We start from the raw sequence: 26882 nt of genomic DNA, 5'->3' as shown, positions 1-26882 counted from the left end.
TTTCGGATTTTACTCTTCTTAGTTTTTAATTCTTCTAGGATTCTTTGTTTCTGTTTAATGTGGGAAAACATGGAAGGGCCATCTCTTGATAGTGAAAAATAATTTCACGGAATATTCCTGTTTACAAGGGCTTTTGTTGGAAAGAGCAAAGAAACTGAGAAGGCTTTAGTGAAATTCAATGGAATACAGGCCCAAATATGGTAAAAATCAGTACTTTCTGAAGTAGCTTTTTATGTTTCTCAAAAAAAAAAATTGGGATGGACAGGGTAGCTTTGCAATTGATCAGTTCTAGAAAGGCTGAAAAGTAAATGGAGTTTCTTTTCTGTTGTGTGAGCGTCTGGCAAAATCTTCCTTAATTTCTTGCTCTCAGGTAGGGATGCCTGTCAGCATGCAAAAAAGAGCACTTTAAATCTTCTGTATTTGATAACTAATGTGACTTGGCTTCTCTTTAACTTGGCATCAGGCTCTTTGTGGATTACAGCTCAATAAAAGGAGCAATTGGTGTAAACTCTTAATTCAACAGCCAGTCAATGTGAAAACTTGTTGTTTCAAAGCCACTCTAAACCAGTACTTAACCTAATATTTCATAATATAGTGGGTTTTTTTTTCCTGTGTGTGTCTTTTCTAGCGTGCCTCACAAATCTAAAACGGACCCCTGAAAATGACCCCCTTGAAAAATCTGGAAAAAATGCTTTCCTGGCCAATTCTGGTTTGCCTTCGTAGCATTTTGAAGACTTTCTATGCTAAGTGCAAACATTCATGTACCAAATTTCATGGGGCCGTCATCATTTTTAATGGGGGAAAAAAAAATCTCTTTTGGGTTTCTTTCACCTTTTCTGGCCATTGGGTCCAGAAGATGAAACCACAAACACACACTTTCCGACTACAAGCAGCATTGGTAGTGGGGAGGAAACTTGTGGACATGGGATGGGTGCAGTGAGATCTCCGAGGTTCGCTCTCCTTCACCCTGGAAACGAAGAGAACTACTGAGTGCAGGAGAGGAGCACTGCTCTCTGGTCTCAGAACCAGTGAGGGTAGGAAATAATTTCAGAGGTTCACAGTCTTGCTCTCCTTGAGATCTGGTTGGGAGAGTGACCTGTCATGGCGCCCCCGGTGCCCGCAGTCCCAGCCTGTTCCTTGAATGCTCCTCGGGTGAGCAGAGAAGCTCTTCCATGTGTCTGTGTATTTATTATTTCCTCCAAAGTAAGAGTTCTTAACTTGTGATATGTGGGTGTCCAGTGGTTTCATAAATGGGCCTCAGGAAGTCTGTGGAACTCTGGAATTTCAAGTTTTGCTCGGTAGAGAAATTTTTTTTTAAACTTTTTTTGTGGTTGAAGTATAGTCAGTCTACAATGTGTTAGTTTCTGGTGTGCAGTACAGTGATTCAGTTATACATATATATTTTCTTTTTCATATTCTTTTTCATTATAGGTTATTACAAAATACTGAATGTAGTTTCCTGTGCTCTACAGTAGGACCTTGTTGTTTATCTATTTTATATGTAGTAGTTTGTACCTATTTATCCCAAACTCCTAATATATCCCTCCCCACCTTCCCCTTTGGTAACCATAAGTTTGTTTTCTATGTCTGTGAGCATCTTTCTGTTTTGTAAATAAGTTCATTTGTGTCATTTTTTTTAAGATTTCACATATAAGTAATATCATATGGTATTTGTCTTTCTCTCTCTGACTTACTTCACTTTTTATGACCATATCTAGGTCCATCCATGTTGCTGCAAATGGCATTATTTCATTCTTTTTTGTGGCTGAGTAATATTCTGTTGTGTGTGTATATATATATACCACATCTTTATCCATTCATCTGTCAATGGACATTTAGACTGCTTCTCTGGTATCTTGGCTTTTGTAAATAGTGCTGCTGTGAACATTGGGGTGTGTGTGTATCATTTTGAATATATGCCCAGGAGTGGGATTGTTGGATCAAATGATAAGTCTTATTTTTAGTCCTTTGAGGAATCTACATACTGTTTTCCATAAAAGCTGCACCAAACTACATTCCCACTAACAGTGCAAGAGGGTTCCCTTTTCTCTACACCCTCTCCAGCATCTATCATTTGTGAAAGAAATGACTGAAGCATTATGCTGTACACCAGAAATTGACACATTGTAAACTGACTCTAACAAGTTATATATATATACAAATCAAATTTAGAAGTCTTGAGAGAAAAGGTGCTGGAGACTCTCCTTTCAGTAAAGACCTCTCCTAAGGACCACATTTTTCAGCCCTGCCTAGTGTCCCTATATTCGGGGACCCCTCCAGAGAGGACACCTCCAGTCTTCCACCTGTGTGCTATAAGCCAGCCCCCAGGCTACTCTGGATTGGAAAGAAGGTCTGGATGTCTATCTGTTTCTCCACCTAACTTTGATCAGATTCTTCTGTCCTCATCCCCACGTCCACGCCACTCCACTCCAAGCCCCAAGCTTGCATCCATTCTGCTTTGATTTGACTTGCTCCTAGATCCTACACTCACTGCTGGCCTCATTTTCACCTTTCACAAGTCTTGTCCATCTGCTTTCCAGCTTCCGAGATCTTTTTGCTGTCATCTTGCCTACGATTCTCTTTGTACTATTGAGTTTATGCTTCACAATTTTTTTTCTTACTGGAAGATGGATGAGATAAATACGTTGCTTTAACTTGAACTGGAATGATTAACCCTTCTTTTTCATTGGTGCTGACCCGCTTATCACTGTGATGACTATGGTAGGCTACCGTGTTGGTATGTGTGATGACAGCCTACCCTTTGAAAAGAGAAATACTTGGAGGCACCATATTTCAACACAGTGCAAGTCTTCAAAGGTTTTTCGCTGACCTGATTAGTGGACTGAATCATGTGGTCTATTTAAGCACAGAAGTTGAGTAAGAGGGCTGAGAGTCAGATCTGGTTTGGAGGGATGCTTGATTCTCCAAACTATCTAGGGATTCTAGCGGATATTTATTTTGTGTACCTCCCACAGTACAGTGCCATTTTCTGGCAATCAGTTTGATTTTTTCCCATGGAAACACCCCTCCTCCCCTCTTGGTCCAAGTGTTTGGGTGAGCCTGGAGCCAGGAGACATGCATGGCCTGACTTGTTCCATGGACAAGGTTCACCCCTTCGCCACAGGGGTTGGTTCAAGGATGAACACCTGATTAGCACCATCCAGAACTTTTGTTGGAACTTTTCAGGGAGAAACGGTCTTTCCCACTGTGGTCACAAGGCTGGCAGGCTATAAGGCCAAAGGTCCTGGTGGCCACCCTGACCCCATGCAGGGAAATGCTTGTGCAAGAGTGAACTAGAGAGAGATTAAGATTGAGACTGAGGCCTGATAATGTTAACAATGTTGCCAGACTCCTTGGTCCATCAGCGCCTGAAAATCTGCCCTTGGACTCTGTGGTTACATGAATTTTCACTTGGTTAAATTAGTTTGCTCTGTGCAACCATAGGGGTCATAACCAAAGAAGGATATATACAGGACCTTGGGGGTGTGTGTGTGTGTGAGAGAGAGAGAATTCCAAGAAATCACTGGTCCTTCTCACTTTCTTAAGTCTAAATAGGCCATTGTGCTTGTAGAAATAAGTAAAGCTAAATTGTTCATGTGAATATTGACTTCTTATGTGTGAATAAAACAAAGCATGATGCTAAAGGTTTGACTCTTTGATAAGGTTCTTTTCAGAGCCTTTGAGGATGATTTAATCTAAAGCTAATAGCTCACAGGAGAATTTCAGAGGATAAGAAAAAAAAAAAAAAAGAACATTACATGATTCTACCAGATGTGGGCTAAGGGAATCATTTTAGAATTCAAATAAATAAAAAGTGCCTCTGGTGTGCTTCTAATGTTTCGGTATATGCAAATTAGATTTTTATATAGTACATCTCATAATATGGCCAACAATGGAGTGAAATTGAACTTTAATTGAAAGCAGAGCTAGAGGAAAGCTGGGGTGGAAAATAAAATTTTCAGTTCCAACAAAAGCCATTTATAGTACATATCAAGACCAGGCCATACTTTTAAACAAAATTAGAAATAGATCAATAGGAAGGAATTCATTCCAAAGAATGGAAGCAAATTGAGAGGCACAGGGTAAAATCTTATATATTTAGTATCATTCATAGGTAAGTAAGAGAAATTGTTATGCACACTTTAAAAAATTGTCCACAGCAAAGAAGTTAATAGGGAAAGGAATAAAAATAATGCTAGATTGAGAAGCATGACTGGTTTGAAAAGTGATGTCAGAACAGACATTATTTTGACATGGATCCTGTTATTTTTTAATTACATTTTCTGCAGCTTATGCATTAGATATCAGCAGGAATCGTGATCCAAGTAAACACAACACTGAAACTTAATTAAAGGATTATAGAATGCTTCCCTTTCCGCTATACCTCACTACTACATCACTGAAGGTCTATTTACAACAGTTTCTTTCGCCCAGTACATCATGCTAGGCTATCAAGAAAAAAATGACAAGACACATGAAAAGACATTAGTTTAAAGAGACAGAAGAAGCATCAGAACCAGCCTCACATAAGGCAGAGATGTTGGGATGATCACACTAGGAATTTAAAAGAACTATGATTAACATACTAAGAGCTCTAATGGATAAAGTAGACAGTGTGTAGGAACAAAGGGCAATGTAAGCAGAGAGATGAAAATTCTAAGAAAAAAATAAAGGAATGATAGAGATTAAAAAACACTGTAACAAGAATGAAGAGTACTTTAATGGGCTTTTAATAAACTGGACATAGTTGAGGAAAGAATCTCAGAGCTTGAGGTTATAGTGATAGGATGCCCAAACCAAAAAACAAAGAGAATAAAGACTGGAAAATAAAACAGAGCAGAATATCCAAGAATTGTGGAACAACAACAAAAAGTATAATATATGCATAATGGAAACGCCAGAAAAAGAAAGGAGCAGAAATAATATTTGAAACAGTAATGACTGAGAATTTCCCCAGATTAATCTCAGACACTAAACCACAGAACCAGGAAGGTTAGCGAATACCAAGCAGGGTAAATGCAGAAACAAACCAACCAACCTGCAAACCCTGCCAAAACCTCCCAAACCTACAACAAGGCATATTACTTTCAAACTACAGAAAATTGAAGATTAAGGGAAAATCCTGAAAGAAGCCAGAGGGGAAAAACACTTTACCTATGGAGCAGTGGAGATACGAATTACATCTGACATCTCCTCAGAAACCATGCAAGCAAGAAGAGACTGGAGTGAAATATTTAAATTGTTGAGAGATACCCTTCCCCAACCAACCTAGAATTCAGTACCCTGTGAAGTCATCCTTCAAAAGTGAAGCAGAAATGAAGACTTTTTCAGACAAACAAAAATTGAGGGAATTTATTGCCAGTAGACTTGCCTTGCAAGAAATGTCAAGTTCTTTAGAGAGAAAGAAAATGATATAGGTTAGCAGCTCAGGTCTATACAAAAAAGAATGTCGAAGAAGGAATAAATGAAAATAAACTATAAAACTTATTTTTCTTGTTTGTAAATGATCTAACACTTAACAGTATTTCCCCCCAAATAATAGCAATGAAGCCAAAGCCTGGTGCTCTGAAAAGATCAATAAAATTGATAAGCCTCCATAAAAGAGACAACAAAAATTGCCAATATCAGTAATGAAAGATGGCACATTACTAAGGATCCTATGGATGTTAAAAGGATAATAAAGAAATACCACGAACAACTCTATGCCCACGATTTTGATAACCTAAATGGATCAATACCTTGAACTACACAGTCTGCCAAAACTCACAGAAGAAATATACCATCTGACTGGGATTTCAAAATTGTAGAATAGATAAACAAGATTACACTGTATAGCACAGGGAAATATACACAAAATGTTATGATAACTCACAGAGAAAAAAATGTGACAATGAGTGTGTATATGTCCATGAATGACTGAAAAATTGTGCTGAACACTGGAATTTGACACATTGTAAAATGATTATAAATCAATAAAAAATGTTAAAAAAAAGAAATATACCGTCTGAACAGGCCTATATGTATTAAAGAAATTGAATCAATAATTAATAACCTTCCAAAACAGAAATAACCAGTCTCAGTTGGAGTAAATTCCACCAAACATCTAAAGAAGAAATTATACCAATTATCTATAGTTTCTTTCAGAAGATAGAAGCAGAGGGCATGCTTCTTAATGCAGCATCACCCTTCTATCAAAAGCAGAAAAAGGCATTACAAGAAAACTATAGACCAATATCTCTCATGAACATAGATGCAAATATCCTCAGTGAAGTATTAACAAGTCAAATGCAATAATGTATACACAGAATTAGATACCAGGACCAAGTGGGATTTATCCCGGGTACGCAAGGCTAGTTCAGCAGTTTAAATCAATTAATGTAATCCAACACATTCACAGACTAAAGAAGGAAAAATCACATGCTCTTATCAATAGATTTAGAAAAAGCATATGATAATATGTAACACCTGTTTATGATTTAAAAAAAAAAGCTCTCAGTAAACTAGGAACTTGAACTTCCTCAACTTGATAAAGAATATTGACAAAAAACCTGCAACGAATGTTATACATAAAGTTGAGACATTCAAAGCTTTCTCACTAAGAGCAAGAATAAGGCAAGGATGTCTCCTCTTACTGCTGCCTTTCAGCATCACACTGGAAGTGCTAGCTAATGCAGTAAGACAAGAAGAGGAGAGACAATGTATTCAGGTTAGGAAGAAAGAAGTAAAACTGTGTGTTTTCAAATGACATGATTGTGGAGAAAATCTGAAAGAACTAACAAAAAATCTTTTGAAACTCATAAGTGATTATAACAAGTTTGTGGGATGCAAAGTTAACACACAAAAGTCAATTGGTTCCCTATATACCAGCAATGAACAAGTGGAATTTGAAATTTTAAAACGTAATACCATTTACATTAGCACTCCAAAGTATAAAATACTTAGATACAAATGTAACAAAATATGTACAAGCTCTGTATGAGTAAGGCTACAAAATTCTGATGAAAGAAATCAGAAGAACTAAATAAGTGGGTATATACCATATTAACAGGTAGGAAAACTCAATGTTGTCAAGATGTCAGTTCTTTCCAGCGTGGCTTATAGATTCAGTGCATTCCCAATCAAGATACCAGCGAGTTATGTGGAGATCAGTAAATTGATTCTAAAGTTTATATGGACAGGCAAAAGACTCAGAATAACCAAAACAATATTGAGGGGCAAGAACAAAGTTGGAGGGCTGACACTATCTGACTTCAAAACTTACTGTAAAGCTAAAATAATGAAGACAGTATTGTATTGGCAAAAGAATAGACAGACAGATTAACGGAACAGAACAGAAAGCCCAGAAGTAGACCCACATAAATATAGTCAGATTAATTTTGGCAAAGGAGCAAAAATAATACAGTGGAGGAAAAATAGTTTCTTCAGCAAACGGAACTGGAACAACTGGACAGCACATGAATCTAGACACAGATGATACACTGTTCACCAAAGTTAACTTGAAATGGACCACAGACCTAAATGTATGATGCAAAACTATAAAACTTGTAGAAGATAACAGTGACAATCTGGATGACTTTGGATTTGGCACAGACTGTTTAGAAACAATACCAAAGGTGTGGTCCATGAAAATAAATTATCAATAAGCTGGATTTCATTAAAAGTAAAACTTCTGTTTTGTAAAAGACACTGTCAAGAGAATGAAAATGCAAGCCACAGACTGGGGGAAAATATTTTCAAAAGACACATCTGAAAGAGGACTGTTATCCAAAATATACAAAGAACTCTTAAAGGTCAACAATTAAAAAAACAAAACAACCTGATTAAAAAATGGGCCAAAGATCTCACCAAAGAAGATATACAAATGGAAAATAAGCATATCAAAAAATGCTCCCTGTCCTACATCATTAGAGAAATGTATATTGCAACAAGAAGAGACAACAGCACATCTACTAGAATGACCAAAATCCAGAATACTGACAGCACCAAATGCTGGTGAGGATATGGAGCAACGGGAACTCTTATTCATTACTGCTGGGAATACAAAGTGATACAGTTACTTTGGAAGACAGTTTCTCAGAAAACGAAACATTGGCTTATCGTGTGACCCAGCAATCATGCTCCCTGGTAGACAGCCAAAGGAGCTGAGAAATTATATTCACACAAAAACCTGCACATAGATGTTAAAGCATCTTTACTCATAATTGTCAAAACCTGAAAGCAACCAAAATGTTCTTCAGTTAGGTAAATGGATAAATAAACTGGTACATTCAGACAAGGCATATGGTATTGATGGAATATTAATTAGTGCTGAAAAGAAATGAGCTATCAGGCCATGAAACAACATGAAGGAAACATTAATAAATATTACTAAGTGAAAGAAGCCATTCTGAGAAGTCTACATACTTTTTGATTCCAACTTTATGACGTTCTGGAAAACACAAACCCATGGAGACAGTAGAAATGTCAGTGGTTGCCAGGGTTTGGTGGGAGGGATGGAGAAAAGGCAGAGAATAGAGAAATTTTAAGGCAGTGAAACTGTTCTGTCTGTTACTATAATGGTGGATACATGTCACTATCCTGAAAATACTCTGTGTGATTTTACAATGATGGATATATATATCATTACACAGTTGTGCAAACCCATAGAATGTGCAACCCCAAGGATGAACCCTGGTGTAAACTGTAGACTCTGAGTGATTATGATGTGTCAGTGCAGGTACATCAATTACAACAAATGTACCAACTGTTGGTAATGTAGGACCATGTGGGAAATCTCTGTCTTCTGCTCAATTTTGTAAAATTTTGTAAAAAACTGGAGTCTAGTGTTAAAAAATCTAGGCCATTTTTTTGCAGTAGCTTTTCAAAAACTTAAAAATATATATCCCTTTCATCCAGAAATTCTATGCTTATGTAATTATCAAAAGAAAACAGAAAAGCGTAATCCTAGAGTTATCTATACAACAAAGTAAATGGTCCAAATATCTAACATTGCGTGACTGGAAATTAGTTAAATAAATTATGATAAACTTACAATGCAACCCTTAAAAGTATGCTATAAAAATACTCATTGATAAAGGAAAATACTCATGACTGGCTAAGTCCATTCAGCCAGCAGGTGTTTACTGCCACACATGGTATGCGTTTCTTTAATAGGTACATTTCAAGAATCAGATATGTTATAATGTCACACAGTAGTAACAATTGACTAGTGTTAAAAGATTTTCACAGCCTTTCTCAGAAGTGGTTCATGCTTCCCTATTTATTTATTCAACTATTCATTTCGTTGCTAAGTTCCTTGAGGTTTTAAAACATGCTCAAACACTCTTTGACGCTCCCTCTAAAAAGACGGATTCCAGGCTGCTTTCCCCGTGATTATGGGCTGGCACTAGTGACCTGTTTTTAAGGAGTAGAATGTGGTGGGAGTGATGCTGTGTACTTCCAAAGCTAAGTCATAAAAGGTGACACAGTGTCCCCCACCCCAGACAGTACACAAGCTTCGGGAACCCTAAGTTGACATGTAGGAAGTCCAACCCACCTGAAGCTACCGTGCTAGAGCCCCACCCCCACCCCACCCACAGCCACTGAGTCAAGCACAGACAAACTGTCCCCATCAAGCCCTGCCCACGTTGCAGATTTGTGAGCAAAATAAATATCCGTGTTTTTAAAGCCACTAAATTTGGAAGTGGCTTATTATGCAGACTTAGTTAATTGCAGTGAACCCTTACCTGCCAGGAAGGTTGCAAACATATGAACAAATGAATGTATGAAAGTCTGATCTGTCTCTTTCTCATTCTCTCACGAAAGACTCTCGAAGCACACAGAACAAAAACATGTTGCCAGGATTATATTTGGGTGGTGGAATTGTGCAGAATTTTTGGCTATTCCCTTGTGCTTTTCCATGATATACAGATTATCTGAAATTGGTAATATTGCTTCTATTGTCAGAGACAGTCAACAAATGAATAAACAAATAGGGAAGGATGAATCACTGAAAAGGTGGTGATAACCTTTTAACATAAATCACCTGTTGACAGGGTGATGCATTATAGCCCATTGCGCTCTTGAAAAGTGCTTGTTAAAATGCACGTCTTCTTGGATGGTCATGGTGCGCTGAGCTCTCTGGCTTCATAGAACTGCATCCAATGTAGGAACCACAACCTGGGAGGGGAAAGACATGACTCCAGGAGGCCACCTAGTAACTTGTACCCACTAGAACTGCCACTAAACTTATTTTTATCAATATTTGTGTGCTTTGGGAAAATAGCTGGACTGACTCTGGGTTCTGGGTATTTATAATCCTTCATATAATGACTCATGGAAAAGAGAAACCCACAACGCTCAAGCGGGTGTATTATTTACACCAGCATAAGTTGATCGTTGGTCTACAGTGTGTTCCCCAGAGTGCCAGTGCCGGGAAAAGATTGCTGGGAAGAGGATAATTTGTCTTCTCTGTGCATATTCCAGAGGCTCCTCACATAGAAGGGAAAATCTGAAAATAGTGTAGCTTCCTGGCTGTTTGGGCTATGATTGTGTAGAGTGTGTGGTGGGTGATAACATTTGCTTTCCGGTCTACATCAAATAAGGCAGTGAAACATAGAGGAAGCTGCTCTTAGTAAAAGTAATTCATATTTTCATCCCCAGGAAAGATATCATGGTCACAAGAGACCTAGGTTTGGTCTAGAAGCATCGGGCAGATCCCAAAGTAACCTGTGAATATGTGCTGCATATTATTACTGCGTCAGGATGAGGGCAAAAAGTAGACAAACAAGAGTATGAAATTTATCTTTGCCTTCAGGACTCTGGAACGGGTCCATTTTAATAATATTTAAGGCAAGGGTGAGCTGGTTTCCCAGCGCAGCTAAAAATAGCCTGTTCTTTAGTCCAAGTTCAAGCTGCAAAAAGTCGTTGGGCATCCTCTGACCGGCTGTGCCCATCGACCCCACATCACAGCAATTTCCCCCCCTTTTCACTTCCTTATATTGTGAAGGTGTTGGCTGGAGAGTGATATCAAGTGTCCTGGAGAATGACGGCACTCACTTTTAGGTATTTAGTGATTACTACGTGCCAGACACTCAGTGTTTCTGTGCATACCTCATGCTTCCTTAATCCTCATGCCAGCCCCATGAGGGAGAAAACACCATTATCCCTGTTTTATAGATGAAAAAACTAAGGCAGAGAGCGAACACTGCAGAAGTCCACCCAGCTGAGATGCAGCAGAGCTAGGATTATAAAGACAGAAATAATAAATACGCTGTCATATTTTCAGGACTTCGTATGTAGCAGACTGTGCTAAACACTTTAGGTGTATTAAGAAAAATTACCCCAGACTTGACAGTTAGGCAAAATGATGACTGTGTGTCCTTTCATGCTGGAATATTGTCTAACAGGACCACCCAAGGACTATCTAATTCTCTAGGAATACATCCTTGTTTGACTTCCTATTTACTTTCTTTTTTTAAATTAGAGAATAGTCAGTTACAATGTATCAATTTCTGGTGTACAGCATCATGTCCCAGCCATGCACATACATACATATATTCGTTTTCCTATTCTTTTTCATTAAAGGTTATTACAAGATATTGAGCATAGTTCCCTGTGCTTACAGAAGAAATGTGATTTTTATCTACTTTTACATACAGTGGTTAACTACTTCCTATTTACTGTTGATTCAGGCCCAGATGGAATTAGATGCCAACTTGTAACTGAACGATACATTTCAGATAATTTTTTCGGATGGCAGAGATGCAAATAATTTCCATAGAAAAGATAACCCATAATATCAAGTTATATTACTCTATAGGATAGAGCCAGTTAAGAAAATAATTTAGCAATCTTATTCTAGCACTTTCTTTCATTTGTTCTGTGTACCAGTCTCTCCCATACTCCTCTGAATCAGTTTTGTGACCCTTTGTGAGGTAAATAACTCTTTGGGTCACGTTCAGTGTAGTTTTGGAGGACAGTCACATCTTTAACATTTTGAGAATTATGCAACTTAATTCCCACAACTTAAGTCCAGTAAAGTAGAAGATACGGTTTTCTCTGTTTTACAAATAAGGTGAGAATTGAAGAGGTCAAATAACCAGTCCAAGTTTTCACCTTGATATGGAAAGGACCTAGGGCTGCCTGATTCCACAGGCCAGGTTTGAACCAATGTGTTCAACTCCCTGTTTCTAAGTCATTGGGGGCAGGCCCTTGTTCTGTTCATTTATATTTTAAAAAACCTGCCATCACAGACACTTGGTAAATGTTTGTACCAAAATAAATTCCAGAAATAATCTTAAGCCTTGTTGGAATAAGATAGGGTGTAACATTAAAATAATAATAATAATTCGGGGACTCATCCGACTCCAGATGTGATCTAAAGTGGTTGCTGTGAAATTCTCATTTCTGCTAATGATGGGTAAATGTTCTAATTGTCAGGCTTTTCTTTAAAGTGGTTTGAGTTGGGAAAGTCAGTCATATTCAGGATAGTGTTCTTACTAGGATGATGTTCTTCCTTGGTTCTTACTGGGTAAAAACTCTCTGGTCATGAAGTCCCAGCTTGGAGTCCTTTCTTTTGACTCCAGTGTAGTGACAATGTCTCTATTGGAAAATGAGGGTGTTTTCTCTTCTTTTTATTTTCTGCATCTGGATCTGCCTGGCTAGGCTGTTTCTCTCTCCTAAGTGCTTTTGAACCTTAACTAGTTGCCTATTGTGGTAGTGTTCGCAGATTTTAAACAAATTCCTAATTGATTCTTATACACACTTAATAACTGGCTTGGTTAAAACTCTGAAGAACTGGGACCCAGTCCTTTATTTTCTGGACAAATTACTGTTCTATTCTTTGTTTAAATTTTCTCATTTATTTAAGACAGGAATAATGGCATTTGCCTCACAGACAGTAGATGGTTGTAGTTTGAATCCAAAGATGCTGACCACACTTCCAAGAAAGCTGGTAGAGACAAGGTCCTGAAATCTCCCAGGAGGGATGTACCTGGGAGTCAGGCTTAGGTCACCTCTGGAGGGCAGAATGGGACTGCTGGGCTTAGGAAAAGGAATCGGCAGGAACAAATGAACTATTCTGATAGGAACTAGAGGGATCCAACAGTGTATTTTTGTTGGCAGGAGAAAAAATCAGCAGACTTGAATCTAGATTAACAGAGATTATGGAGTCAGAAGAAAAAATAAATGGACAGATTCTCAGAGAAGTGTGGGAGGGACAGCATTAATTGCACCAAAGATGTGTAATGGGAATGTCAAAAGGAGAGGACAGAGAAGAGGCAGAAAAATATTCAAAGAAGTAATGAGTGAAAATTTCCCAGATTTTATAAAAACAAAACATTAACCTACTCTTTAAAAAGCTCAATGAACCTCAAAAAGGTTAAACACAAAAATACTCGCACTCAGACACCTCATAATCAAAAAGAGAAAATCTTGAAAGCAGCAAGAAAAATGACTCAACACATGTAAGTGAATCCCAGTAAAGTTAACAGTTGGCTTTTTTCCAGAAACAATGGAGTCCAGTAGAAAATGGGATAATATATTCAATGTGATGAAAGAAAAAAAAAGATTGTCATCCAAGAATCCTCTATCCAGCAAAACTATCTTTCAAAAATGGAGGCAAAATAGAGAACTTCCAGATGAAGAAAAACTGAGATAATTCACTGCCAGCATGCTTGGCTTAGAAGCAATACTAAAAGATGTTCTTCATGCTGAAACGAAATTAAGCCAGAGAGTCATTTGATTTCACATAGGAAAATGAAGTATGTGGTAAAGGTAATTATGTAGGTAACTGTAAAAGAAAGTGTAATTATATGTTTTGTTTATTAACTAATTTAAAAATTGCATAGAGCAGTATGTATGAAATTATATTATTGGACCTGTAACATATGTAGGTAGCTATAAAAGAAAGCATAATTACATGTTTTGTTTATTAACTAATTTAAAAATTGCATAGAACAGTAACTATGAAATTGTATTACTGGACCTGTAACATATGGAAGTATAATATATTTGGCAATAACAGCACAGAGGCGTAGGGGGAGAGGAAAGGAAACTGTCTTGGAGTAAGAAAATGAAATCAGATGGTACCCCACCCACAGAAAGAAATGAAGAGAACCAGAACTGGTGAATCAGACAGTGAATATAGAAAACTCTTTGAATACATTTTCCCCTTTTTATCTCTTAGGCATATTATATAAAATAATAACTATAGCACTGCATAATTTGGGTTTGTAACATACATAGCTTTAATATATCTGATAATAATAACACAAAAAGTTAGGGAATAAGAGTGGAGCTCTACTGGAGAAAAGCTTCTATTTATTATAGAAAGTGTATATAGATTCTAGATTAGATAGGTAGATAGATTTAAATATAGTATAATTCTGAAGTAGATTCTAATAAGTTAAAATATTATTTATCTTAGAGCAAGCACTAATAAAGTAACAAAAAATCTTTTTAAAAATCATTAAAGTAATTTAAATCATATGCAAGAAAATGTCCGCTTAATGCAAAAAAACAGTAAAGGAACAACAGAGGAACAAAAATGACAAGGGATTTGTGGAAACTATAAAGCAAAATGAGACATAAGTCCAGCGACAGGCATGACCTGTCTTGTTGTGCTGTGTTTATTGCACTCAACGCGGGTTTTACAAGTTGAAGGTTTGTGGCAACCTGGCATTGAGCAAGTCGACTGGTGCCATTTTTCTAACAGCACTTGCTTACTTTGTGTCTCTGTCACACTTTGGTGATTCTCACAATATTTCAAGCTTTTTCATTATTATTCTATTTGTTATGGGATCTGTGATCAGCGATCTTTGATGTTACTATTGTAGTTGTTTTGAGGACCAAGAACCACACCATGAACTTAGTCAGTAAACGTGTGGGTTCTGACTGCTCCGCTGACAGTCCATTTTCCTGTCTCTCTCTCTTTCCTTGGGCCTCCCTATTCCCCAAGACACAAATATATTGAAACCAGGCCAATTAATAATCCTTCAGTGGCCTCTAAGTGTGCAAGTGGAAGGAAGAGCTGCATGCCTCTCACTTTAAGTGAAAAGCTATGATTTAAAAGCAATGATTAAGCTTAGCGAGGAAGGCACGTCAAAAGCCACGATAGGCAGAAAGCTACTCCTCTTGTGCCAAATAGTTAGGCAAGTTGTGAAGGCAGAGGAATAGTTTTTGAAGGAAATTCAAAGTGCTACTCCAGCGAACACATAAATCATAAAGTGAAGCAGCCTTGTTGCTGATACGGAGAAAGATTTAGTGTCTGGAGAGAGGATCAAACCAGCCACAACATTCTCTTAAGCCAAAGCCCCATCCAGAGCTAGGCCCTAAGTCCCTTCAATTCTGTGAAGGCTGAGAGAGGTGAGGAAGCTGCAGAAGGAAAGTCTGAAGCCAGGAGAGGCTGGTTCATGAGGTTTAAGGAAAGAAGCCGCCTCCATCACGTACAGTGCAAGGCGGAGCAGCAGGAGCTGATGTAGGAGCTGCGGCAAGTTGTCCAGAAGATGTAGCTCAGATCACTCATGAAGGTGGCTCCACTGAAAAACAGAGTGTCAGCCTTCTATGGGAAGAAGATGCCATCTAGGACTTTCATAGCCAGAGAGGAGAAGTCAATTCCTGGCTTCAAAACACAGATGGACTCTCTTGTTAGGAGTTAAAGCACTACTCTGCCATCTTGGCCCCCTCCTCAGCTGGCGACTTAAATTGAAGCGACTTTAAATATAATTGCTCATATACCAATCTGAAAATCCCACGGCCCTTAAGAATTAGGCTATCCACTCTGCCTGTGCTCTATACATGGGACAGCAAAGCCTGGATGACAGCATATCTGTTTACAACATGATTTACTGATTATTTTAAGCCTATTATTGAGATGTACTGCTCAGAAAAAATTTCTTTTCAAAATATTACTGCTCATTGACAATGTACCTGGTCACCCAAGAGCTCTGATGGAGATGGACAATAAGATTCATGTTGTTTTCATGCCTGTTAATGCAACATTCATTCTGCAGCCCCATGAATTGAAGAGTAATTTTGACTTTCAATTCTCATTGTTTAAGAAAGATTTCATAAGGATACAGCTGCCACAGACAGTGATTCCTCTAATGGATCTGGGCAAAGTCAATTGAAAACCTTCTGGAAAGGATTCACCCTTCTAGATGCATTAAGAACATTTTTGATTCACGAGAAGAGGCCAGAATACCAACAGACATTAGCAGGAGTTTAGAAGAAATCGACTCCCATCTTCATGGACGACTGAGGGGTTCAAGACCCTAGTGGACAAAGTAACTGCAGATGTGGTGGAAATCTCAAGAGAAGCCAGCATTAGAAGTGGAGTCTGAAGATGTGAATGAATTGCTGAAATCTCAGGATACAACCTGAATGACGAGGCGGTGCTTCTTCTGGATGAGCAAAGAACATGGTTTCTTCCGATGGGAACTACTCCTGGTGAAGACACTGTGAACATTGTTGAAATGACAACACAGGATCAGAATATTACATAAATGTAACTGATGAAGCAGCAGCAGAGTTTGAGAGGATTGACTCCAATGCTGAAAGAATTTCTGTTCTGGGTGAAATGCTATCAAACAGCATCGCATGCTGCAAAGAAATCGTGAAAGGGAGTCAGCTGATGTGGCAAATTTCATTGTTGTCTTGTTTTAAGAAATTGCCACAGCCACCCCAAACCTCGGCAGCCACAACCCTGATCAGTTAGCAGCCACCAACATCAAGGAGAAACTCTCCACCAGCAAAAAAATTATGTCTTGATGAAGGCTCGGATGATGGTTAGCAGTTTTTAGCAGTAAGGTATTTCTGAATTATGTCCATTTTTTTTAACATAATGCTATGTCTTAAAAGACTACATTAGAGTGTAAACACAAACATTTCATATGCCCTGGAGAAGCAAAAAATTGCCATGACTCACTTAATTGTGACATTCACTTTATTGTGGTGGCCTAGAACTGAACCCGTGATATCTCTGAAGTATGCCTGTATATCAATAATAATGTTAAATATGAAGGAATAGAACAATCCAGTCAGAAGGTAGTAATTATCAGACCGATAAAAAAAACAAGATCCAACTATCTGATATCTAAAACAGACATGCTTTAGACTCACACAACAACTGGGTTGAAATAAAAGGATGCTGTGTGTATTTTTGGACGCCAAATGCATGTTATCCCTCACATCAATTCTCCAGTCCTCTCACATCAACTGGGTGTCCAACAATCCAATCCTATTCTGACACAACCTATCTGAAGTTAGCATTTTTTCCCACAAGTTAAAGGGTTTAATCCCAAAAGCTTCTCCCACTTCAAACCTAGCTGCAAGTATGGGTTCCCGGGCACCCCACACTAGTGCTCAACTGACAGCAAATCTGGAGTTTCCACTGACCAGCACCCCCACCATCTCGTTTCAATAATTTGTAGAACAACCTAGAACTCAAGAAAGTGCTCTACTTACAATTATAGTTTATTATAAAAGATACAAATAAATGGCCAGATGAAGAGGTACATAGAGTGGGGTCTGGGAGTATCCCAAGTACAAGAGCCTCTGTCCTCATGGAGGCAGGCTGTGCCACCCTCCTGGCACATGGATGTGTTCACCAAATCAGAAGCTCTCCAAACCCCATCACCCGTGGGTTTTACCCATTTCACTTGTGTGGGCACGACTGATTAAATTGCTTGGCATGGGTGACTGAACTTCATCTCTAGTTCCAGAGGTTGGGGATTAGGGCTGAAATTTCAAGCCCTCTAATCATATAGTTGGTTTTTTAACAACCAGCTCCCATCCTGAAGCTATTTAGGTACCACTCTCCCTCAACCCGAGTCCTTTCATTAGCATACAAAAAACAGTGAGTGCCAGGGGTTTTAGGATCTCTATGCCAGATACCAGGAACAAAGACCAAACATTTATATTATTATTTTCCACCACAGATAGAAAAAGATACTGCATGCAAACGGCAACCATAAGAGAGCTAGAGTATCTGTACTATAATGAGACAGAATGGACTTTAAGACGAAATGTGGCTAGGGCAAAGAAGGACATCTTATAATTCCCTAATATCCTGCAAAGTGGAATTGGAAGATGGAAAGAATGGGAGAGTCAGAAGTTGCGATGCTTGCCTACCCTATGGGACTGGTTCAGGAACTCGGCAGTCCTCAGTAAGAGCAGGGTCCGTTAGGGTAAACGTTGTTTGGGTATATGAGCTGGGGAGGCGAGATCAGGAAGATGTTTCCTCTGATTCCTTTCTTTACAGACTGTGCAGTTCAACCTGTAACTTTTATCCTGGCCTCCCTATGAACCCTCAGTGGAAATGATTTCCTGTTCACATTGAATCCTAGAAAAATGTGTATTTTATATCTTATTAGGAATAAGATTGAGGGAATATAAATTGCTTGGTTGGATGGTAATTCAATTTAATGGTTGAATGGAATTGTGTGCTTTGAAGATGACTAAGCCAAGAGAGAAATGACAAACAGTTGTGAACGAATGGAAGAAAAGCACTGGAGAAAATGAAAGATGTTTTAATACAGCTTATGGAGGGCAAAATCCTTTCATTCTTTTGCTATGTTAGTGACAGGATGGTAAAACCAAAGGAGGCATCAGTCTTTCAAAAAAGACAGTTTTATAGTGACTAGGTGGGTTGTAGCACCTAATATCCTGTGTTCACCATGGCGCCATCAAATGGTTTTTATTTAGCTTTAAGGCAGATGATACAATTATCACTTCTGTTTTTTTTCAAAGTAGGTGCTCTTCTTTGTTGAGATTACATCACTTAAATTTATTTATGGATTAAATTCATCCCTAAATTGTGAAGAGAAGAATTGTAGAATGAACAATTTCCTGATGATTCACGTAGAGCTTGGAAGAATCATTCTTACTGAAACTTTTTGGGCTCTAATCAAGGCAGGGCTAAATTAAGTTTTGAAGAGTGACAACGTTGGCATTTTTCTGTAAGAATGGAGAGAACCAGAACCCAAATCAAAGAAACTGCACATTATATAATTGGTTAATCCTAATGTAACCTTGGCCTTTCTTATCAGGGAATTATGCTACTTTAAAATAAAACTCTTACATCTTTAATTGGGAATTGGAGCATTGGCTTATTGTCATTGTGCAGAGTTTAAAAATTCCTATTAGAATCCATATTCCCATTTTGACAGGGCAGTAGGCTTAATCCAGGTGACCAATCCCTGGTGCTTGACTAGTGGAAAGTTATGTAAAACACGATGACTGATATTTAGGGGCTACATTGCTTTAAATTAATTACTTAAATTAACAATTTTTAAATAATTAAGTTCAATTGTTTCCACTTAAATGTTGTCCTGTCTCAGCTGTCCCTGTCCTGAGAAGGGCTTTTTCTTAGAAGGAGGTAATATATAAGTGCAACATCAATTTTATGGAGCTCTGGGTAAATTTCACCTCATAAGCCTTCTTGATATTTGTGAGGTCAAGTCCCTCTGAGATAGACCATCAGTGCTGGGCGCGTCTGGGCCACCTGGCCCCGCCCTTCCCTGTTAGGGATGGATGAGGAGGGTGGAGCCCTTTGACGTCTCCCTTCCCTTTAACACGCAGGTCAACTGTTCCCTAAATTCCGACAATTTTACTTTTTAAATTTTTCTCCAGTTTGTTTCCTCTTCTCTTTCCCCACTCCCATGGTTTGTTCATGGCTTCATCAGAGTCAATCTGTAAAACTGATTTTCCTACCTTCCTTTTCACTTCCTTTAAAATCTTTCACCACCTCCAAATTCAGTTATTTAAAAGCAAATCTTGAAAAGATGCTCAGCATCATTAATCACTAAGGAAACACAAATCAAAAGCACAAGAAGATACCACCTCACACGCAGCAGACTAACTGTAATACACCCCCCCCCCCAAAACCAGGAGGTGTTGACAAGGACTTGGAGAGATTGGAACCCTCACGCATTAATGGAAAGAATGTAAAATGATGAAGTTGCTGGAGAAAATAGGTTGGTGGTTTCTTCAAAAGAGTTTTGATATGATCCAGCAATTCCAGTCCTGAGAATCTACTTGGAAGAACTAAAAACAGGCACTCAAACATTTGAACGCAAATGCTCATAGCATCACAATTCACATGAGCTAAAAGTGGAAACCACCCAAATGCTCATCCAAGGGTGAACAGATAGACAAAGTGTGGCCTCGCCATACACTGGGATACCATTCGGCCATAAAAAGCAATGAAGTAGTACTGATAGGTGCTACACATGGAACCTTGAAAACACACTCAGTGAAAGAAGCCAGACCCCAAAGGTCACCTATTGTAGGATTCCATTTATATGAGGTACTCAGAACAGGTAAATCTGTAGAGACAGAAATAAGATGAGTGGTTGTCAGGAACTGGGGCAGGGGGGAAGTGACTGCTTAATGAGTTTTGTTTTTAGGTAATTAAAATATTTTGGAACTTGATATAAATGGTGGTTGCACAACATTGTGAATCTGTTAAATGTCAGTGAGTTGTACACTTTCAAATGGTAATTTTATGTTTCGTGAATTTCACTTCAGTAACAAAAATTTGTTAAGTGGATGTGAGATAGGAGGGAAGGGGGCAGGGCACAACCATTAAAAGAAGGACACAGGCATTAGCATCAAGATGGTGAGAGTTTCAACTCCCGGTAGACCTTGAGGATCAAGATGGCGGGAGATTTGACTCCCGTTAGACCTTGTGCTTCATTATACAGTCATTATAATACATTAGCGTGGTGAATGACCTCCCAGATGCCATGACAGTTCCAAGGCTGACCATAAAGGGTCAAAAAGTGGGTGGTGGCCCAGTTCCCAGGAATCCCAGCCCCTTCCCCAAAGTAGTTGGAATAATCCCGCTAGTTGTCAGCGTATGAAATTACCAAGCCCATAAAAACCAGCAACTCCACACCTTGTGGCCTTTTTCTCGCCTTCTGAGGCGGCCCTCACTCTGTCTATGGAGTATGCATCTCTCTTGAATAAATCTGCCTTCACTCTACCGTGATTCGCTCTTGAATTCTTTCCTGCATGAAGCCAAGGACCCTCACTTGATGTGGTGCCTCCCAGGGACTCGCCAAAGACCTGGGACATGGCCATCCTCCCATGCTTCATTTTCCTGTATCAGGGGAAGGGGACAGAAAAGGTCATGGTGATGCAGTATGAGAAAGACTTGACTTGCCTTTGCTGGCTTTGAAGAAGGAAGAAGGGGCTCATGTGCTAAGAAAGCCAGAAAAGGCAAGGAAATGGATTTTCCTCTAGAAATTCCAGAAGGAACTCAGCTCTGCCAACACCTTGACTTTAGCCCCATGAGATCTGTGTCAGACTTGTAACCTGCAGACCTGCAAGATAATAAAATGTTGTTTAACGTGTTGTTTAAGCTGCTAGGCAGATCTTAGCATATAACTTCGTTCCCTTAAGCTATTCCAAGTTACCTTACTGCCATGAGGAGACATCACCGTGGAGGTGAGCAGCACTGGGACTGGGTCCCTGCTGACTCCTTATATATCACTTTTCTTGCTGGTGCTGCTCCCTTAGAGCTGTCCTTCCAGCACCCTGGCCTGGGTGCCGTCTACTGTGCGAGACTCAGTGCACACTGCTCGCACCAGGTCACATCGTACTCCCTTCCTTGGCACTCCTGTAGCATCCTGGACACGTGGCTGTCCTGGCAACCGGATCTGTGCTGATTCTGTGTAGCTTGAGGTCAAGGCATGTCTTTAAGCCCCAAGACCTACACCACACTCTCCCCAGATTCCTGTGGAGAGGAGTGCTTATGAAAGTGTGTTGAAGGCATAAATAGACAAGATGTAGTCCAGAGAGATGAAGTGGCTTCTAGGGAATTACTAAGAGCTGGGAGTGAGTTTTCCTCTTGGGCTGATGCTGTTACGAGGAACTATATTCAATAATTTGTGATAACCTTGAAGAAAAAGAATATGAAAATGAATATGTGTATATATATGCATGACTGGGACATTATGCTGTACCCCAGAAATTGACACATTGACTATACTTCAATGTAAAAAATAATAATTAAAAAAAAAAGAACTTGCCAGTAATCGTGTCAGATATTTCTTGTCAGGACCTGTTTTTTTGTGGACCAGGATACTATGGGAAAATATTACTTTTTCTCTCTGTATTTTCCCTTTTCTCTGTTGTTCCTCAAGGGTAACCAAGCCCTTTGATGTTCTTTTGGCTTGGAGAAAGTTTCTGTAATTGGGCCGGAAACAGAAGTTGTCAGTGAGATATTTCTCTTCCTGGCTTTTGTTTTTGTAAAGCCTCGGCTTTGACAAATCTGCTAAGCTCTTTTCAGGACAGTCTGAGGAGGAGAGATTTTTTTTCCTTAGATGAAAGGAGAAAAGCAGGGTGCATGTGAGCTGTAACTTAGGTGCGCTACCCATTGGTGGTGCAGAAGCATCTAAGAGATGCCTGTTTAAGGCAGGGGATTCACCAATGAGGACGTCAGGGCATTGCAACAAACTGTCACAAATCTTCCATGACCTTTTGGATCCTGGTGTGACTGCAAACTGAGCAGGGTTTTGGAGGGACGAGTGCCCCCACAGATTGACCGGAAAGGGGCTAGGAATTGTATTTTGCTTAATCTCAGGAAAAAAAGTTTTAAAATGGGTACTTCTTGCATCTTTGAATTTGTGGACCAAGATGCATACTCACTTACATGTGGGTAACTGGAATAAAAGCATCAAGCTATGGGGAGAGAGTCTGAAAGGCCCCTTTACTCTCTAATGAGAAGATCTGCTTCAGCATCTGAAGTGATCACATTTTAGCTTTTAAAAAATTATTAGCATCTTCAAGTTACTGAGGAAGGCAATGATGTGTGTGGAAGGGCTGTCGAATAGGAAGCCAGAGAACTGGGCTGTTCCCAGGAGCAGGGACCAGATGATGAAGGTGGTAGTTTGCCTTGGATGGTGACCCTCCCAGCTCATTGCTTCTTTGTCCTCTTCTTTTGCCAGATTCCAGAGAAGCTCAGGGTTGTCAGGATTGTTGGGCCATTATCAAATATGTGCAAGGAACTTGGACAGGTATCAGGAGATCTGCTCTACCTCTAGGTACCTGGGTTAGGAGGGTATTAAATAAATGTGACAATGTAGCAGGCAGTAGTTGATCAGATCATCCATCACCTCAGAGAACAGGGCTCCAAGAACAGTGAGAAGAGGAGGAGGAAGTTGCTTAAACGGTTAGGACCATGGGTGTATTGAGGTGGGGCTGGGGGCCACATGGGGAAAAGTGTTCAGAACCAGCATGGGAGCACCAGCCCCTTGAGTCAAGCAGAGGCAGTGCCCCAGTCAGCTCGCACTGCCGCAGCAAACACCACAGACTGGGGGCTTGGACAGCAGACATTTGTGTCCTGCCACACATCATGTTCTGGTGAGCGCTCCCTCCCAGCTTGCAGACGGCCCATGGTGATTTGTAATCACATGGCTTTTCCTCCCTGTGCGAGTGGAGAGAGCCAGAGAGTGAGAGCAAGCTAGCTCTTCCTCGTCTTATGGGTGAAGCCACCAACCCTATCGGATTAGGGCCCCACCCTTATGACCTCAACCTTAATTACCTCCTAAAAGCCTATCACCAAATGCAGTCACATTGGATGTTAGGGCTTCAACATCTGAATTCTGGGAGGACACAGTTCAGTCTGTTGCTGGCAGAAAGGGAAGGAGGCTGGGGGGACCTAAGACCCTACTCTCTAACCTTACCTCCAGTGATACCTGCCTCTTCATAAGCCTGTCTTCTTAAAGAACAGCAGTACCTCCACTAGATTTGTCTATAAAATTATGGGAACCTGGAGACAATACCGTGCTATTGTCTCATATGAAACACAAGTATTTTGGAATAACCAATGGTGAATTAGAAGGGAGGACTTGGGCATTCCACATGCAGTGCCTGGGCATTAAAATGCACAAATGTGGGAAATCCAACACATATACATAATAAAGCTCACCAGCTCTGACAGGTGTGGTCTGCTTATTGCCCTAGTGGTGGTAAACTTGACTGCTGGTCAGATCAGATGCTTTTGTTAGTCTCCTTTTTACCGTTCTGTATCCTTGTCATCAGGAATAATTTGCACGTAGGTCACAGATGCATATCTGTTGCTGAGGTCAAGTTACTGGCAAAGGGGACTGTGGACCAGGAGAAGGTTTGCATGGTGCTATTGTGTAAGGGACTTGCTACTGGAGCCTGAAAAGCAGCCACCACCTGAGATTTGAGGAGCTGAGGTGCTGGAAGTGTGACTCCCAATTTGGAGTCAGCTTGCCACTTGCAACTTGATTGAAATACAACTTGTGGACTCTCTTAGCTGTTAATTGACAAAATACCTCTCTCTTTGCCAGAAGGTACCTCTTCATTCTTTTGTGGGATGATGATTACCCAAAGCAACTTTTGTAGCTTATGTTGAGTGAAGGTAAAGGTAACACCAAAAATATTCCTACTGCAAATGATGTAGAAACGGAAGTGAAAGCTTTCCTTTATTTCATGCACGTAACTGAGGCCATGAGCTCATGCCGTTCCCAGATAAATATTTCAAGGACGAAGTGAAATAGTACCCCTGGGAGTCCAGTTGCTTCTCTTTGAAGTAACAGTCGTATAATCTCTCTTTACCTCTCTGTCGGGTGGGCTTTATTTGAATGTTTGGAGAGATCGCTCATTTCCGCTTGGGCAGAGGTCTGCAGACAAGTCGATGGGTAACACCTGGATTCAGGTGCTTTTTCTATTCACTCATTTTCCCCCCTTCTAACTAAATCACAACAGCCAGAAGTGCATAGTAAATATAACTTCATCAATTTGACCACATAAAAACATCCCTGCCAAAAAATAAGCAAAATGAAAAGACAGATGACAAGCTAGACACGATTATTGCAACTTACGCCATGAAGAGCTAATTTCTCAAATGGTTGCATTATTCTAGGTAGTTGTGCTCTATGAAGTCACGGCCACACTGTGCTATCAAATACTGAGCCATTGCTCCTGAGGAGATACAGCGGTCTTTTCCTGCGAGCTTTTGGTCATGGTATTTTTGTCAGCCAGTCAGTAAATAACCTTACCTGTTTTAGGTGTGTTTCTGTTTAAGGACACCTGATGCAGTATATTCATAGCCACCAGCACTATAGCTCATGACTGAATGAAGCATATCAAACACACAGATTTTGTCCCCAGGGCACTTCACAGCCTTCTTGCTCTTAGGAACTGTAGACAGACTTTAGCACTGCACGTAGAAGGAATATTTTCAATAGCCAAATCACCAATTAAGAAAAACACAACAATGGAGAGGAGCGGCCAAGATGGCGGAGTGGAAGGACGCTGTTAGCTCACCCTCTCCCACGAATACACCAAGAGGGACACCCACAGACCCAGCCATCCACTCAGAACACCTGCTGAACTTCGACAGAACATCGCCTTCTTCAAAAGACAAAATTCGCCACAAGTCTGATAAGCAAGTTTATACTGTGTCCACAGGGAACTATATTCAATATCTTGTAATAGCTTACAGTGAAAAAGAATATGAAAATGAATATATGTGTGTTCATGCATGACAAGCATTGTGCTGGACACCAGAAATTGGTACAACTTTGTTAACTAACTACACTTCAATTAAAAAAAAAAACCACAAAAATGTGAAAAGTGTGGCACTAAGTCGACCATGAAAGGAACACTTTTTTGTAGCATGGGAGCTGAAACAAGAAGGCAGGATATGGCCTTGTTTGACCTCAGCCGGGAACATGCACACTGGGTGACTCGGATTTTTCACCCCTCTGTGCGTCTCTGTGAATGAGCACAAAAGCACTTGGAGCATTGATTTGAGGATTACAAATAAATTTTACCAAGGGGGTAAATTCACAGATAGACAATTCTTGAATAGTAAGTATCTATGGTATATATAAAGAGTTTATAAAAATCAGTAAGGAAAAGACCGACTGCCCAAAGGAACATACATGGGCAAAGGGAATGAATAGACAGATCTCAGAACAGGAAACACAAAGTGACTCCCAAATATATGGAAAGGTGCTCAGTATCCTTGCATACAGAGGAATGCAGATTAAACTGAAATTACATTGAGATGCCATTTTTAAACCTGTCTGATTAGTGAAGATAGAAAATTTTGTTAAAATATCGTGTTGGGGAGGTTGTGAGGAGAGAGGTGCCCTCATGTTTGCCTGGGAGTGTAAAATGATACGGTATCAAATGTGAGGTCGCCTGCTCCATCGCCTGCCAATTCCATTTCCAGGAATTCATTTCCCAGATACATTTGTATCCAGGCAAAAGGCCATAAGTACAAAGTTATTCAGTGCAGCATTGTCTATAAAGGGAAAAAGCCCTGACAACAATGTAAATATCCATCAACAAGTCTCATAAAATAAAAAAAAAAATGACTCAAAAGTGGACAAAAGACAAATCCTCTTTAAAAAACAACTCTCTGGTTCAAGGAACGATGATACATTAAGAATAGGAAATACTCAGCTTTATAAAAGAATGAGAAAACTCACTGAGCTGTATTGAATTAAAAACGTGTGCAGGGGGAGGATACAGCTCAAGTGGTAGAGCGCATGCTTAGCGTGCATGAGGTCCTGGGTTCAACCCCCAGCACCTCCTCTATAAACACACAAACAAACTTAATTACCTCCTCCTCCCTCCAAGAAAAAGGTGTGCAGTCTGTGATCACTGTGTGTGCACATGTGTACGTGTGTGTGTGTGTGTGTTTGCAGTCTAAATGGCACACAAGGCTTAGCAGTCTTCTAACTTCTGGTTTATTTTCATCAAGGTCATACACAACATTATGTGATCCCCTGTGGGTCCTTGGGGTCCTGGAGCCCTCTTCTCCCCATCCCCTCGTCCTTTAATCTTAAAGATTTAACTTGTATGAATATAAATTTCTGGGCAGGAGAGTAGGGTGGGGAGCAACAATGAGTACATGT

The 26882-nt window shown here is 39.7% G+C and overlaps 1 long non-coding RNA gene across 3 annotated transcripts in view; it reads left to right on the top strand.

The window, feature by feature from the left end:
- Nucleotides 1-26882, top strand: part of LOC105083887 (uncharacterized) — a 47158-nt gene that overhangs the window by 7140 nt on the left and 13136 nt on the right. The window lies entirely within an intron of this gene.

Source organism: Camelus bactrianus, chromosome 20, assembly GCF_048773025.1.
Source record: "Camelus bactrianus isolate YW-2024 breed Bactrian camel chromosome 20, ASM4877302v1, whole genome shotgun sequence".
NCBI classification, from domain to species: Eukaryota; Metazoa; Chordata; class Mammalia; order Artiodactyla; family Camelidae; genus Camelus; species Camelus bactrianus.
This window is presented reverse-complemented; position numbering and strand designations above follow the sequence as displayed.